The sequence below is a fragment of the Lissotriton vulgaris genome, chromosome 4_1 (assembly GCF_964263255.1).
Source record: "Lissotriton vulgaris chromosome 4_1, aLisVul1.2, whole genome shotgun sequence".
Lineage (NCBI taxonomy): Eukaryota > Metazoa > Chordata > Amphibia > Caudata > Salamandridae > Lissotriton > Lissotriton vulgaris.
The window spans coordinates 204767025-204783427 of NC_141691.1; positions in this window are offsets into that span (position 1 = coordinate 204767025).

Consider the following 16403-nt stretch of genomic DNA (forward strand, 5'->3'; position numbering starts at 1 on the left):
CAGGACCCAGGACGGAGCCCCGAGTGGGGAGGCCGCCCTCCCCGGGGCCCCTTAGGGGCCCTGGACGGAGCTCCTGAACCCAGCCGAGCAAGGAGAGGCTCCCCGGGCACCACGGAACCCCATCCCGGGCCTTTGGCAGTGCGGCAGGCCGTGGGACGGGGCCCAGAGCCGGGGCACCCGACTCGGGGCCCGGCTGGGCCCCTGGCCCCAGCTGGGAGCCCGGAGGCGCAGGGAACGCCTCCCCGGGCCCTCCCGGACCCCATTCAGGGCTTCCTGCCACGCGGCAGGCCCAGGGATGGACCCCGGGCTGGGGCGGCATCCTGGCCCAGCCAGCTGCCGGCTGAGGACCGCTAGGCCATGAGGGGTCCCAAAGTACCTTGTCCCTAGTAATACGGAGGAAGGCTGCCCCTCTTTCTGGGAACAAGTGCGCACCGCGAGGCTCAGGGGACCCAAGGCGCGAAAGTACCCGACCTCCTGGAGCCCTCGCTAGGATCCGGGAGGCGAATGGCACCTCATCGGGACTTCCAGGGAAGTCCGACCATCTGGTCGCCCCATAGGAAAGCATTGCTGGTGACCAGATGGCCGATGGGATCTGGGCAACCAGATGGCCGAGGGGATCTGGGCGACCAGATGGCCAGGCACGAAAGGGAAGCCGCCTGGACCCTCCGGACCCCGTCCCGGGCACCCTGCCGCGCGGCAGGACCCAGGACGGAGCCCCGGGTGGGGAGGCCACCCTCCCCGGGGTCCCTGAGGGCCCCGGACGGGGCTCCTGAAGCCACCCGAGCAAGGGGAGGCTCCCCGGGCACCACAGAACCCCGTCCCGGGCCTTTGGCAGTGCGACAGGCCGGGGGGACAGGGCCCTGGGCCCGAGCATGCAACCCGGGGCCCGGCGGGGGCCCTGGACGAGGCCGGGGCTCCCAGGTCCGGAGGCACAGGGGAAGCCTACCCCGGGCCCTCCAGATCCTGTCCCAGGCACCCTGCCACGCGGCAGGACCCAGGATGGACCCCCGGGTGGGGAGGCCACCCTCTCAGGGGCCCTCAGGGGCCACGGACGGAGCTCTTGAACCCAGCCAAGAGCGGGGAGGCTTCCCGGGCACCACGGAACCCCGTCCCAGGCCTTTGGCAGTGCGTCAGGCCGGGGGACAGGGCCCTAGGCCAGGGGACAGGGCCCTGGGCCGGAGCACCCACCTGGGGCCCAGCGGGGTCCCTGGACCCCGCCGGGGCTCCCAGGCCCCGAGGCGCAGGAGAAGCCTCCCTAGGCCCTCTGGGCCCCGTCACGGACACCCTGCCACGCGGCAGGACCCAGGACGGAGCCCCGGCCGGAGCTCCTGAACCCAGCCAGGCTCCCCGGGCACAACGGAACCCCCCGCCCTCCCGGGCAGTGCGGCAGGCCGGGGGGACGGGGACCCCAGGCCTGGGCCCTCCCGGACCCTATCCAGGGCATCCTGCCACGCGGCAGACCCAGGGACAGACCCGGGGCTGGGGCGGCATCCTGGCCCGTCCAGCTGCCGGCTGAGGACCGCTAGACCGAGAGGGGTCCCAGAGTACCTTGTCCCTAGGAATCCGGAGGAAGGCTACCCCTCTTTCTGGAAACAAGTGCGCACCGCGAGGCTCAGGGGACCCTAGGCGCGAACGTACCCGACCTCCTGGAGCCCTGGCTGGGATCCGGGAGGCGAATGGCACCTCATTGGGACTTCCAGGGAAGCCCGGCCATCTGGTCGCCCCATAAGAAAGCATTGCGGGCGACCAGATGGCCGAGGGGAGAGAGGCGACCAGATGGCCGGGACCGACTCCCCATCTGCCCATCCCGAGGCCTTCGTGGTAGGGCTTCCGCCTGCCCACGCTCCGTGGCTGCAGGGCTGCGGGCTCCGGGGCTCCGGGGCTGCAGGGCTCCAGGGACTGCAGGGCTGCAGGGCTCTGGGGCTGCAGGGCCCCGGGGCTCCGGGGCTGCGGGGTTGTAGGGCCCGGGACCCATGGAGCCCGTCCCGGGTACTTTGCCATGCTGCAGGCCGGAGGAGGGAGCCCCGGACGCCTGGGAGGTGTTGCCCAGGAACACAGCCCATCTGGTCCCCGGCAGGGAACCACCAGCCACAGGAGGATGTCCGGGCATACCCTTGCCCCTAGTAATCCGGAGCAAAATTACCCCCCTTTCTTGTAATCCGTGCACTCGAGGTGACAGAGGGGACCCAGGGCGCAAACGTGCCCGACCTCCTGGAGCCCTGCCTGGGATCTGGGAGGCAAATGGCACTTCATCGGGACTTCCAGGGAAGCCTGGACATCTGGTCGCCCCATAGGAAAGCATTGGGCGCGACCAGATGGCCGAGGCGAGAGGGGCGACCAGATTGCTGGTACCAAAATGACGCCAATCTGCCTACCCCGAGCCTCCCCAGGAGGGCTCCCGCCTGCCCTTGCAGTGCTCGGGGGCTGCAGGGCTCCGGGGCTCGGGGACTGCAGGGCTCCGGGGCTGCAGGGCTGAAGGGCACCGGAGCTGCAGGGCTGCAGGGCTCCAGGGCTCCGGGGCTGCAGGGCTCCGGGGCTACAGGGCTCCAGGGCTCCGGGGCTCGGGGACTGCAGGGCTCCGGTGCTCCAGGGCTCCAGGGCTGCAGGGCTCCCGGGCAGCAGGGCTCCGGTGCTGTAGGGCTTGGGGGCTGCAGGGCTCCGGGGCTCACGGGCTCCAGGGCTCACGGGCTCCAGGGCTCACGGGCTCCTGGGCCACAGGGCTCCAGGGCTCTGGGACGGCAGGGCTCAGGGGGGCTCTGAAACCACACGCTGGGCCTCAGGCACGGGGAGAATGGCCCGGGACCCATGGAGCCCGTCCCGGGTACTTTGCCACGCTGCAGGCTGGAGGAGGGAGCACCGGACGCCTGGGAGGTGTTACCCGGTCATCACCCATCTGGTCCCCGGCAGGGAACCGCCAGGTCCGGAAGGGTGTCCGGGCATACCCTTGCCCCTAGTAATCCGGAGGAAGGCTACCCCTCTTTCTGGGAACCCGTGCGTGCCGAGTGACGGAAGGGACCCAGGGCGCCAATGTGCCTGACCTCCTGGAGCCCTGGCTGGGATCTGGGAGGCGAATGTCACCTCATCGGAACTTCTAGGGAAGCCCGGCCATCTGGTCTCCCCATTTGGAAGCATTGGGTGTGACCAGATGTCCGAGTGGAAAGATGCGACCAGATGGCCGGGACCGACATGATGCCAATCTGTCTGCCCCGAGCCTCCGTGTGAGGGCTCCCGCCTGCCCTTCCAGGGCTACGGGGCCACAGGGCTCTGAGGCTCCAGGGCTCCAGGGCTCTGGGGCTCCGGGGCTCTGGGGCTCCAGGGCTGCAGGGCTCCGGGGCTCCAGGGCTGCAGAGCTCCGGGTCTCCAGGGCTCGGGGGCTGCAGGGCTCCGGGGGCTGCAGGGCTCCGGGGCTCCCGGGCTGCAGGGCTCCGGGGCTGCAGGGCTCGGGACTGCAGGGCTCCGGGGCTCCGGGGCTCCGGGGCTCCAGGGCTCGGGGACTGCAGGGCTCCGGGGGCTGCAGGGCTCGAGGACTGCAGGGCTCCGGGGCTGCAGGCCTGCAGGGCTCCGGGGTTGCAGGGCCCGGGACCCATGGAGCCCGTTCCGGGTACTTTGCCATGCCGCAGGCCAGAGGAGGGAGCCCTCGGTGCCTGGGAGGTGTTGCCTGGGAACACAGCCCATCTGGTCCCCGGCAGGGGAACCGCCCGCCCGGGAGGGTGTCCAGGCAAACTCTTGCCCCTAGTAATCCGGAGGAAAATTACCCCCTTTCTTGTAATCCATGCACTCAAGGTGACAGAGGAGACCCAGGGCGCAAACGTGCCCGGCCTTCTGGAGCCCTGCCTGGGATCAGGGAGGCGGGCGGGCCCCGGGTCTGCCTTCCCCCTCTCAGCATGGCCAGACCTCATGGAGGACTGCCTGAGAAAACTGGGAGAAAAACGACCATCGGCAAGGGGCTGAGAGGCAGGAGCGTCCCCGGGCTCTTGGGGGCCCCAGCAGGTGGGCCCCGGGGCTGCCTTCCCCTCTCAGCATGGCCAGACCTCACGTAGGACTGCCTGTGAAAACTCAGAGAAAAACGACCATCGGCAAGGGGCTGAGAGGCAGGAGCGTCCCCGGGCCCCTGGGGGCCCTGGCGGGCAGGCCCTGGGGCTGCCTTCCCCCTCTCAGCATGGCCGGACCTCACTGAGGTCTGCCTGAGCAAACTCAGGGAAAAAGGACCATTGGCAAGGGGCTGAGAGGCAGGAGCGTCCCCGGGCCCCTGGGGGCCCCAACGGGCGGGCCCGGGTCCTGCCTTCCCCTGATGCAGAATTGCTAGACCTCACGGATTTCTGACTGACCCTCTCCCTAGTAATCCGGAGGAAAATTACCCCCCTTTCTTGTAATCCGTCCACACGAGATGACAGAGGGGACCTAAGGCGCGCAAGTACCCTACCTCCTGGAGCCCTCGCTGGGATCCGGGAGGCAAATGGCACCTCATCAGGACTTCCAGGGAAGTCCGGCCATCTGGTCGCCCCATAGGAAAGCATTGCGGGCCACCAGATGGCCGAGGGGATCCGGGCGACCAGATGGCCAGGCACGAAAGGGAAGCCAATACTTAGGAAGAAACCAAGTTACAACAAGCACCCTCTGAGAAGTCAGGAATCAGTAATAATTCTGCATAACACATTGGTTATTTCACGACTTTTTCATCAGTTTCAGACACAAGTTCATGAGAAGTAAATGGGCTTCAAAGTATGGATCCAAAACCGTACGTAGTATCTTCAAAAATCTTTATTTTAAGCACATTAAAAGTTCTCCAGCTTTGCACTGCACTTTGCACTTGTGAGGTAAGGCTGTTGGCACCTACCAGGTCAACAGCCTTACCTCACAAACCCCTTTTTAACATACCCAGCCAGGGAAGCGAATAAAATTATTTTTTCCACTAGCCAGGGAATTTTTAATTTTTAATTTTCACATCACAAGGTCCCTACACTTCACAAATCCTATTCACAATGCACTAACACATAGTCTTTAATCACAAAAAATAGTGCTCCCGTGTAGCCCGTAGGTCGCAGCACGCCCCGCCCCGTAGAGGGACGGGAAGACCCCCATGATGAAGCATGATACTATGGGATTCTTAGTGTGTGAGGGGTATTTTAAAAGCACATAGTGCCTTCATCTCACCAATCTGAGGAAGAGCCTTATTCCACCCCTTCCAAAAATTTTTTTTAATATATATATAAAAAAACAAAAAACAAACACTTGCACCCCAGTTTTTTGATAGAATCTTTTTGTTTATGTGGATCTACAAGGAGGGTGATTCTATCAATTCCTCTACACTTCCTCTATTGTTTTGGAACAAAAGGGAAGCAGCCTGGACCCTTCGGACCCCGTCCCGGGCACCCTGCCACGCGGCAGGACCCAGGACGGAGCCCCGGGTGGGGAGGCCACCCTCCCCCGGGCCCCTGAGGGCCCCGGACGGGGCTTCTGAAGCCAGCCGAGCAAGGGGAACGGAAACACCCAGGCAATGCACGATCAACTGGATCAAGAACAGCTGAAAAATATACACAAGGGATTTGCTTGTCACCGTGTGTCTGTACTAAAACTGAAAGTGCACACCCATCCTTCTCGTGTACATACAAATCTTAGTGTAATCTGGAGTGCCTAATACTGGTGCAGAACAAAGAGCTTGACGCAACTGGTGGAAAGCATTCTGACATTAATTCGTCCATGAAAGGGGCATACCACTACTAGGACATATTTCAGATTATTACAGCATACAAGCCGGATGTAATCCATTTGCAAAACTTCAAAAGGTGCAGTTGGTGTAGCAAACCCTCCTGTAGGAGTTCGTGTCCCTTTTTCAGGACTGTACTGAAGACAAATCAAGCAGGACTGCACTATCTTTTTAGCGGTGCCTGTTATTTCTGGATTCTCCCAAACTTGCGCAAGCAATTTCGTTATCGAGGAAGCTCTAACGTGTGCCGGCTCATGTGCCATATGACTCAAAGGTTGTAAATAGGCTGTGGGCAGTTTCCATTTGGTCATGTCTTTATTTCGCCAACAGCCCTCATCATCCAATGTTCCCTCTTTAGACCATTGCCCGAGTTCTTCTGCAGAAGCAGATCTCTGCATGTCTAACACTTCCTGCCTAACATCATGCCAACGTTCAGCCTGTGACTTCACTATGTACATGGATGTGGTGCTACACTGCATTGCAGTTTCACGGGCTGTGTGATCTTCGAAGGCATTGCCTTGTCCTATTTTATCGGTCACTTTCTTGTGTGCGCTACATTTAACAATTGCTATTTTCTTCGGGTATGTCAAGGCAGTCAGAAGATTATGTACCAAATCTCCATGCATTATCTGCATCCCATGAGATGTAAGAAAGCCTCTTTCCTTCCAGAGCAACCCAAAATCATGAGCCACTCCGAAAGCATAGCATCAGTATAAATGTTCACAGACAATTCAGTATCAAGTTCACACGCTCGTGTCAAAGCTATTAGTCCTGCTGCCTGAGCTGACTTTTGTGGAATACGAGCTGTCTCAACTACCATCTGAAGTGTTGTAATTGCATATGCAGCTGATGTCGTGCCATCTGGTAATTTCAAACAGGACCCATCAACCCACAGTTCCCCATCAACATTTGAAAGAGGTGTATCTTGCAAATCGACACACACCTTTGTCTGTTCCTCAGTAAGGAATAGACAATCATGAGGCTCTTGTGATTGGGACTGAGTCGGTGGGTATGGCAACAAGGTTGCTGGATTCAGGGTTGAACATCTTTTCAAGGTGATATGTGGGGCCAAGAGTGTCGATTCGTATCCTGTCAGCCTAGCACTAGTTAAATGCTGCGTTTTAGTTTGGTTTAAAAGGGCATCAACTGCATGAGGTACTAACACTAACAGTCTATGTGACAAGACTATCCCTTCACTCTGACGTATAGACACGGCTGCTGCTGCGACAGAACGGAAACACCCAGGCAATGCACGATCAACTGGATCAAGAACAGCTGAAAAATATACACAAGGACTTTGCTTGTCACCGTGTGTCTGTACTAAAACTGAAAGTGCACACCCATCCTTCTTGTGTACATACAAATCTTAGTGTAATCTGGAGTGCCTAATACTGGTGCAGAACAAAGAGCTTGACGCAACTGGTGGAAAGCATTCTGACATTAATTCGTCCATGAAAGGGGCATTGGAGTGTCTTTAGTCAGAAGAGCCAACAAAGGTTTAACACTATGTTTGAAGCCTAAAATCCATTGCCTACAAAAAGAAGTAAGACCAATGAATGCACGGACATCTTTCTGAGTACGGGGCACTGGTGTGTCTAAGATAGCTTGAATGCGATCTGGTGTAAGTACACGTCCTTCCTTAGACAGGAGGTGACCTAAATAGGTAACCTTCTGTCTACAAGACTGCAATTTCTTCCATGAAACTTTGTGATGATGTGATGCAAGAAATGAAAGCAATGACACCGTTCCTTCTACACACTGTTCAGGTGTACCAGCTGCCAAAAAGATGTCATCGACATATTGTATGAGAGCCACCCCAGTCGGCACAGGAAAAGAATCAAGTTGTCTTTTCAATGCTTGGCTGTAAATACTAGGACTCTCAGTATACCCTTGGGGAACGCTACAGAATCTAAAGGATCGGTTATTCAAAGTGAAGCCGAACAAATATTGGCTGTCAGGATGAATAGGGATTGAGAAGAAAGCGTTCTTTAAATCAATCACAGTAAAGGTAGTCGCTGTCGGAGGAACCATGGTAAGAAGTGTCATGATGTCAGAGACTACCGGGCATTGTGGCACTACAATCTTGTTAACTTCTCATAAATCAATGATAAACCTGTAGATTTTAGTACGGGCGTCTATTACAAATATTGTATGAGACTTCTTCCACAACCCCCACTTCAATCAGATCATGAACAATGAGTACAAGTGCCTCTTCACCTTCTTGAGAAATTTTGTTTTGAGGCAATCGAGGCAAAGAGCTCCCTCCTTTACATGAATATGCACTGGTGGAATAACCATTTGCGCCACATCGGTGTCTGACGTAGCCCACAAAGTACTAGGGAGTGAAGGCAAAGCAATATCCTCTCCAATGAGACAGGACTTCTCAGTCACCAGATAGTTATCATTCAAAATAACACACACACCTTCTGGGGAACAACGTAATGTAGCCCTAAAATACTTGCGCATATCAAGACCCACAATATTGTCCGGTGTGTTAGGGGAAAGCAAAAATGGACATGGAGCAGTGAATTTATCAACATGGAATGCAAGTGGCTGTGACAGTGGGCTAAGGGAAGGTGTCCCATTGAAACCTATCAATGTAATGGTTAAGCCAGACAGGGGAGCCCTTGGAACCAATTGTTAGGACAAGGCGCTACGAGTAGCTCCTGCATCAACCAGAAACCAATCAGTAGAACCCAAAACACGTGCTTGAGCATAGGGACACTTCTGATCTACTGGAACTTCAACTGCTTCCTTACCCCAACCTAGGTAGTCCTATACATAAGCAGAATCTTTCAAATCAGATGATAAATAATCAGGCATTTGATATTGGTTCCGTCTTTCAAAAGTATTGAAAGCATTCTGATCATGCGCAACAGTGTCAAACCTAGCACGGTCATCCATGCCTCCTCTATGCCCTGAATACCCCAGACGACTTCTCGTTTGCTCTCGTCCACATGGATACTGCTGAGCACACAATGCTGGACAATCAACACACTGATCAGAAGACAAAGTTGGTCGAGCATAAGTGGGTAAGGTCGGACCATAAGACACACGTCCGCCTCTGCCACCACCTCTATAGGACGGGCCATAAGCCTGAACTAGCATAACCTTCATTTTCAACTCCTTAATCTTCTTATCCTCATTGCCCTTAGCTTCCAATTCCGGACATTCATAATACTGAGCCATATTCAAAAGAGAGACTGGGGAAGACGTAGTGCATGAACCTTCGCAGGCCTTTAGGTGACTAGCTATTCCTGGCAACATATTCGCGACAAATTTATTGACAAACAGATGCCTGCCCTTGTCATCTGTCAATGACTGGCCACTAAAGTCGTGGAATGCCTCCTTAAAACGTGTAAAGAAGCCAGAGACCGTTTCATCTGCCTTTTGCTTACAGGGCGCTAACACAGTCCAATCTATCTTTTTGGCTGGAAAAAGAGTTTTCAATGTAACTACTAAAGCTGTGGAAGATCTAAAATCACTTGTTGCGGTTTCTGTGCTGGTTCCCTTTCTGAATCGATCTTCTCTAATTCCTTCCAAACATTCCCAAAAGTTACATGATCATCAACTTTACGAATAGATCTCCACATATCAGGGGGAAGAATAAGCCCAAAAAACATATCAATATCAGACAAAGTCATTGTACAAGAAATAATAGCTCCTTTAACTTCTTCATAAAAGGCTGCCGGATTTTTCCGTGGGTCATGTAAAGCAGCTTTAGAGCCATGACATCTGCTCTAATCCATGGAGTATAAACCCAATTATAAATAAAATAACCCTTCGCATCAGTGGAATCCTTATTATCATCTGTTCCCATACCTTTAGGGGGGACATACAAAGGCGCAGCTTCCGGCATAGGTTTCACATGAGCTACAACATTCTTATCTGTCCCTGAAGTATCATCCTGTGGCACGAAGGTCTGAACTGTTTGCTCAGCTGCAGCAGATGCCTTTTTCTCCTCTCGCAAATGGAGTGCATCAGCTCGTAGTTTAACCACGCGTCTAATTATGTCAGCTACCTGGGAAGAGAGAAAAAGACCGTCACGCGACTGTTTATAATTGTTTGCTATCCTATCTCTTTTTTATTTCCTTCCTTTCTTTGTTTTTTAGTTCCAGCGCATGAATATTTTTGCAGTGTTCTTTTTCTATCAAAGCTTGCTATCCTATCTCTTTTTTATTTCCTTCATTTCTTTGTTTTTTAGTTCCAACGCATGAATATTTTTGCAGTGTTCTTTTTCTATCAAAGCTTGCTCTCTTCTTACTCGTTCATGCGCTTCTTTCTCCCACATTCGTACACAATCAAACATATCCTGTCTACTTTTATGTTTAAACATACATTGCTCCACATACTGAATCTTTTTAAGATCAAATGACTCATTTATAGGCCATTGCAACTCAGGATCCTTACTAGTATATTTATTCCATAATGCGCTGTGCTTTGAAGAAATACCCTTTTAATATACATGTCCGTTTTGGTGTTCCCTCCGGGGGAACCGGCTGATTCCTTTCAAGTTCCATACTGGTACCTCCACAAAAGCAGCACAGTCCACGAAGTGTGCTAAGAACAGGCATGCCTAAAATATTGCACAAAGTGGCACTTAAATTACGGTGTGCCGTTCAAATTTTATACAAAGTAGAGAAAAGTCTCTTTATTACCTGGCTATATCAATTGCAATTCATATATATCCAAACAAATTCCAAATATTTGCCAATTTCTTTACTAAACAAAAGACTCCAGATTCCAACTGCCAAGTTCTGAATCGATCAAATGGTCTCTGCACGGCGAACACCAGAAGAGATATCAGTCGAGGACCGGCACCACCTGGAGAGTCAGATCAGAAAGAGAGGAAAATTGCTATGGGTGCCAAGACACGGGTCTCCTTGGCAGTGATAGTCCGCAGCGAGATTAAAATCCTTTGTTTCGACCACTCCTTCGGGCATCCAAGTCGCCGATGAGCCCCACTTGGTTGGACACCAATCTGTAGAGGTAGACCTCAGCAAGGCCTACCAGTGCTAGGGTCTCGCCCTTCTCTGGACACAAGTTCTCAGACCAGTAAATAGAAGTTGGCACAGTAACTGAAATAGCAAAGAGATATTTTATTAGCCTCATGAGGTGGAACTACATTCACACAACATCCTTCGGTAGTGTATTAAGTAGCACAAGGAGTAGAAGAACCATGGGTCTTTTATACCCACACAGGAGCTCAAAAGAAGGCGGTACAAGCACACATAGGAGAGTTACATACATAAATGGTCATACAGAAATTCACAGTCAACAAAGAAGGAGGAGCCAACAGTTGCTGACTTTTGTAGAAACATCCTGGCAGTAACAAAACTAAACAGGTGCATAGGCAGCTACAAACTCTCCTGCGCATGTGCAGAGTAACAGTGGCTAAGCATAGCCAGTTCGTTGAGCAAATCACAAGGGCAAAGGACAGAGAAGACGGAAAGAGCACATGGCAGACAAAATGGCTGCCGGAAACAAGATGGCTTCAGCTAAATGTGAACATCGATCTCTGCCAAATTTCCACAATATAGGTAAATGTAGTAATGTCTTCAGCCCCACAGAATTGCAATCGCCTCACATTCTATTTGTGAGCAGCCTTGCTCCCTGGGTGTGAGTGTACGGCTGGCATAGGCTACTGGAGCCCATTCTCCGCATTTTTGTCATTGATTCAAGAATGCTCCCAGGCCAGTGGGGTTGGCATCTACCAAGAGCTGTGAATCTTTCCAGTGATCGAAGTACACCAGGGTGGTGTCTGCGGAGTGAACAGCTTTGGTCTGCCGGAACAATTTGTAAGGATCTTACCAATTCGGTTCCGCAGGAGCGCCAGGGATACCAGGAACTTGTGGCTAGGTCCTCAACCCTCCGCTACTACCAATTGCCCCATCAGACTCTAGCGGTACAAAAGGGCGTGGTGATGGACGGAGCATCTGAATCAATCAAACCCTCACACCCAGTCAAAAGATCTGGGTTTAATCCATCACCGTTCTTTAGCCCACTCTGCCACCCCAGTTCAGACATGGCTATATGCAAATCAGTCTGACCCTGTGCCTCATGGGAACAGTCCAGCCCGAACTGCTAAGCCATGTCTTCCCTGGACCGGAAACAAGCTTCCGAGGACCGGTTTCTGGCATTCCAGCCGTCTTCAGCCCGGCTTGCTTGAATCCAGTGGCAAAGTGAGCAAGGGACTCACGTCTGAGCATACCCTGCCACACTTATGGCAGCCAAAAGCGGTACAAAAGGGGGTGGTGATGGATGGAGCATCTGAATCAATCAAACACTCACACCCAGTCAAAAGATCTGGGTTTAATCCATCACCGTTCTTTAGCCCACTCTGCCACCCCAGTTCAGACTTGGCTATATGCAAATCAGTCTGACCCTGTGCCTCATGGGAACAGTCCAGCCTGAACTGCTAAGCCATGTCTTCCCTGGACCAGAAACAAGCTTCCGAGGACCGGTTTCTGGTATTCCAGCCGTCTTCAGCCCGGCTTGCTTGAATCCAGTGGCAAAGTGAGCAAGGGACTCACGTCTGAGCATACCCTGCCAAACTTATGGCGGCCAAAAGTGGTACAAAAGGGGGTGGTGATGGACGGAGCATCTGAATCAATCAAACACTCACACCCAGTCAAAAGATCTGGGTTTAATCAATCACCGTTCTTTAGCCCACTCTGCCACCCCAGTTCAGACATGGCTATATGCAAATCAGTCTGACCCTGTGCCTCATGGGAACAGTCCAGCCCGAACCGCTAAGCCATGTCTTCCCTGGACCGGAAACAAGCTTCCGAGGACCGGTTTCTGGCATTCCAGCAGTCTTCAGCCCGGCTTGCTTGAATCCAGTGGCAAAGTGAGCAAGGGACTCACGTCTCAGCATACCCTGCCACACTTATGGCGGCCAAAAACGGTACAAAAGGGGGTGGTAATGGACGGAGCCTCTGAATCAATCAAACACTCACACACAGTCAAAAGATCTGGGTTTAATCCATCACCGTTCTTTAGCCCACTCTGCCACCCCAGTTCACACATGGCTATATGCAAATCAGTCTGACCCTGTGCCTCATGGGAACAGTCCAGCCTGAACTGCTAAGCCATGTCTTCCCTGGACCGGAAACAAGCTTCCGAGGACCGGTTTCTGGCATTCCAGCCGTCTTCAGCCCGGCTTGCTTGAATCCAGTGGCAAAGTGAGCAAGGGACTCACGTCTGAGCATACCCTTCCACACTTATGGCGGCCAAAAGCGGTACAAAAGGGGGTGGTGATGGACAGAGCATCTGAATCAATCAAACACTCACACCCAGTCAAAAGATCTGGGTTTAATCCATCACCGTTCTTTAGCCCACTCTGCCACCCCAGTTCAGACATGGCTATATGCAAATCAGTCTGACCCTGTGCCTCATGGGAACAGTCCAGCCCGAACTGCTAAGCCATGTCTTCCCTGGACCGGAAACAAGCTTCTGAGGACCAGTTTCTGGCATTCCAGCCGTCTTCAGCCCGGCTTGCTTGAATCCAGTGGCAAAGTGAGCAAGGGACTCACGTCTGAGCATACCCTGCCACACTTATGGCGGCCAAAAGCGGTACAAAAGGGGGTGGTGATGGACGGAGCATCTGAATCAATCAAACACTCACACCCAGTCAAAAGATCTGGGTTTAATCCATCACCGTTCTTTAGCCCACTCTGCCACCCCAGTTCAGACATGGCTATATGCAAATCAGTCTGACCCTGTGCCTCATGGGAACAGTCCAGCCTGAACTGCTAAGCCATGTCTTCCCTGGACCGGAAACAAGCTTCCGAGGACCGGTTTCTGGCATTCCAGCCGTCTTCAGCCCGGCTTGCTTGAATCCAGTGGCAAAGTGAGCAAGGGACTCACGTCTGAGCATACCCTTCCACACTTATGGCGGCCAAAAGCGGTACAAAAGGGGGTGGTGATGGACAGAGCATCTGAATCAAACACTCACACCCAGTCAAAAGATCTGGGTTTAATCCATCACCGTTCTTTAGCCCACTCTGCCACCCCAGTTCAGACATGGCTATATGCAAATCAGTCTGACCCTGTGCCTCATGGGGACAGTCCAGCCCGAACTGCTAAGCCATGTCTTCCCTGGACCAGAAACAAGCTTCCGAGGACCGGTTTCTGGCATTCCAGCCGTCTTCAGCCCGGCTTGCTTGAATCCAGTGGCAAAGTGAGCAAGGGACTCACGTCTGAGCATACCCTTCCACACTTATGGCGGCCAAAAGCGGTACAAAAGGGGGTGGTGATGGACAGAGCATCTGAATCAATCAAACACTCACACCCAGTCAAAAGATCTGGGTTTAATCCATCACCGTTCTTTAGCCCACTCTGCCACCCCAGTTCAGACATGGCTATATGCAAATCAGTCTGACCCTGTGCCTCATGGGAACAGTCCAGCCCGAACTGCTAAGCCATGTCTTCCCTGGACCGGAAACAAGCTTCTGAGGACCAGTTTCTGGCATTCCAGCCGTCTTCAGTCCGGCTTGCTTGAATCCAGTGGCAAAGTGAGCAAGGGACTCACGTCTGAGCATACCCTGCCACACTTATGGCGGCCAAAAGCGGTACAAAAGGGGGTGGTGATGGACGGAGCATCTGAATCAATCAAACACTCACACCCAGTCAAAAGATCTGGGTTTAATCCATCACCGTTCTTTAGCCCACTCTGCCACCCCAGTTCAGACATGGCTATATGCAAATCAGTCTGACCCTGTGCCTCATGGGAACAGTCCAGCCCGAACTGCTAAGCCATGTCTTCCCTGGACCGTAAACAAGCTTCCGAGGACCGGTTTCTGGCATTCCAGCCGTCTTCAGCCCGGCTTGCTTGAATCCAGTGGCAAAGTGAGCAAGGGACTCACGTCTGAGCATACCCTGCCACACTTATGATGGCCAAAAGCTGTACATAAGGGGGTGGTGATGGACGGAGCATCTGAATCAATCAAACACTCACACCCAGTCAAAAGATCTGGGTTTAATCCATCACCGTTCTTTAGCCCACTCTGCCACCCCAGTTCAGACATGGCTATATGCAAATCAGTCTGACCCTGTGCCTCATGGGGACAGTCCAGGCCAAACTGCTAAGCCATGTCTTCCCTGGACCAGAAACAAGCTTCCGAGGACCGGTTTCTGGCATTGCAGCCGTCTTCAGCCCGGCTTGCTTGAATCCAGTGGCAAAGTGAGCAAGGGACTCACATCTGAGCATACCCTGCTACACTTATGGCGGCCAAAAGCGGTACAAAAGAGGGTGATGATGGACGGAGCACCCAGTTGCCAGTTCACTGATTATGTTTCAACAACAAGAGAGGTAGGGCTAGGAGTCACTCCTCTTCCCCAAATAAACACTATTAAACAATAGAAGAGTGACTAACGGCGCAAAATAAATGATAAGGTAGAATCACTGGAATTTGCGACCAAACACAAGAGGGGAGAAAAGAGAGGGGTGTGTGATTGGTGAAAAAAAACCTTGTTTTTTAAAAGAACCTTCACTCACCAACCTAGATGGTGACATGCTTCATCATCGGGTTCCCACCAGGGAGACTGAATGTCTCCCGGTGTGCTACAAAGCCTGAATTACAGCGGAGCTGTTTTTTTGGGCTTGTGTGGTAGTGCCCAGAAATGTGAATAGTGATTTAAAAGATGGCGGCCTGTTCCCAAAACTAATTTTAATAAAGGGCCAGGCAGCAAGGTAGCACTGCAGGCAGTGCTAGTTCAGGAACAGGGAATTAACATCTACAGCTCAGGAAACAAGGAGTCAAGAGAGAACTGCAAGCAATGCAAATCAGGAACAAAGAATACCTATAGCTCAGGAACTCAGGAAACAAGAGCACTGCAGGCAGTGCTAATTCAGGTACAAGGATTAGCTACAGCTCAGGAACTCAGGAAACAAGGTAGCACTGCAAGAAGTGCTAATTCAGGAGAAGGGAAACTGCTGTAGTTCAGGAACAAGGAACACTAAGGCTCAGGGGTTAAGGTATCACTGCAGGCATAACTAAAGCTCAGGAAACACTGAAAACAAGAATAGCAAAATCTCAGGGAGCACTGGAAACAAGGATCAGGCTCACCTGTAAACAGCTACAATGACCAACGTTGGCCTGAAGGAAAATGGGGCTTATAAGAACTCACAGTAATCACATGAAGCAGGTGTGAGCAGGCTAGCATCAGCCAGCAACAAGTGAGATGAATTCCTCCACCCATCCTTGGCCTGCAGGGGTGGAGACAAAGCTGTGAGCTGGGAATTCAGAGTAATGGAGTTGTAGGCACGAGTAGTATGGCTTCAAGTATAAGCAGGCATGCTTTCACAAAACCCGGCATGGATTTGGAATGGATGTCAGTTCCCAATAAGTGTCCAAATGGCTGGAAAATCAGGATATGCATGCAGGAGGGTCTGGGAAGCTTATTAGAAGACTTGAAAGTTCCACTATGTGGCCCCCTGGTGGTGGGTACGAGAGCACAGGGACCGAATAGTGACAATGCAAGTTGTCACTGGTACATTGCTTCCCCTGTCTTCCCTTTGTTTCAGTGATTATTGCGCGTTGTCTTTAGCTGGGCACTCGATGGTGGGGCGAGAAAGCAAAAGATACACAAATGATGGACGGAATGCAGAACAAATCAAAACATTCACCCCCAGTCAACATATCTGGGTTAAATCCATTGTTCTTTTGCTCACCATGCCACCCCAGTTTAGAAC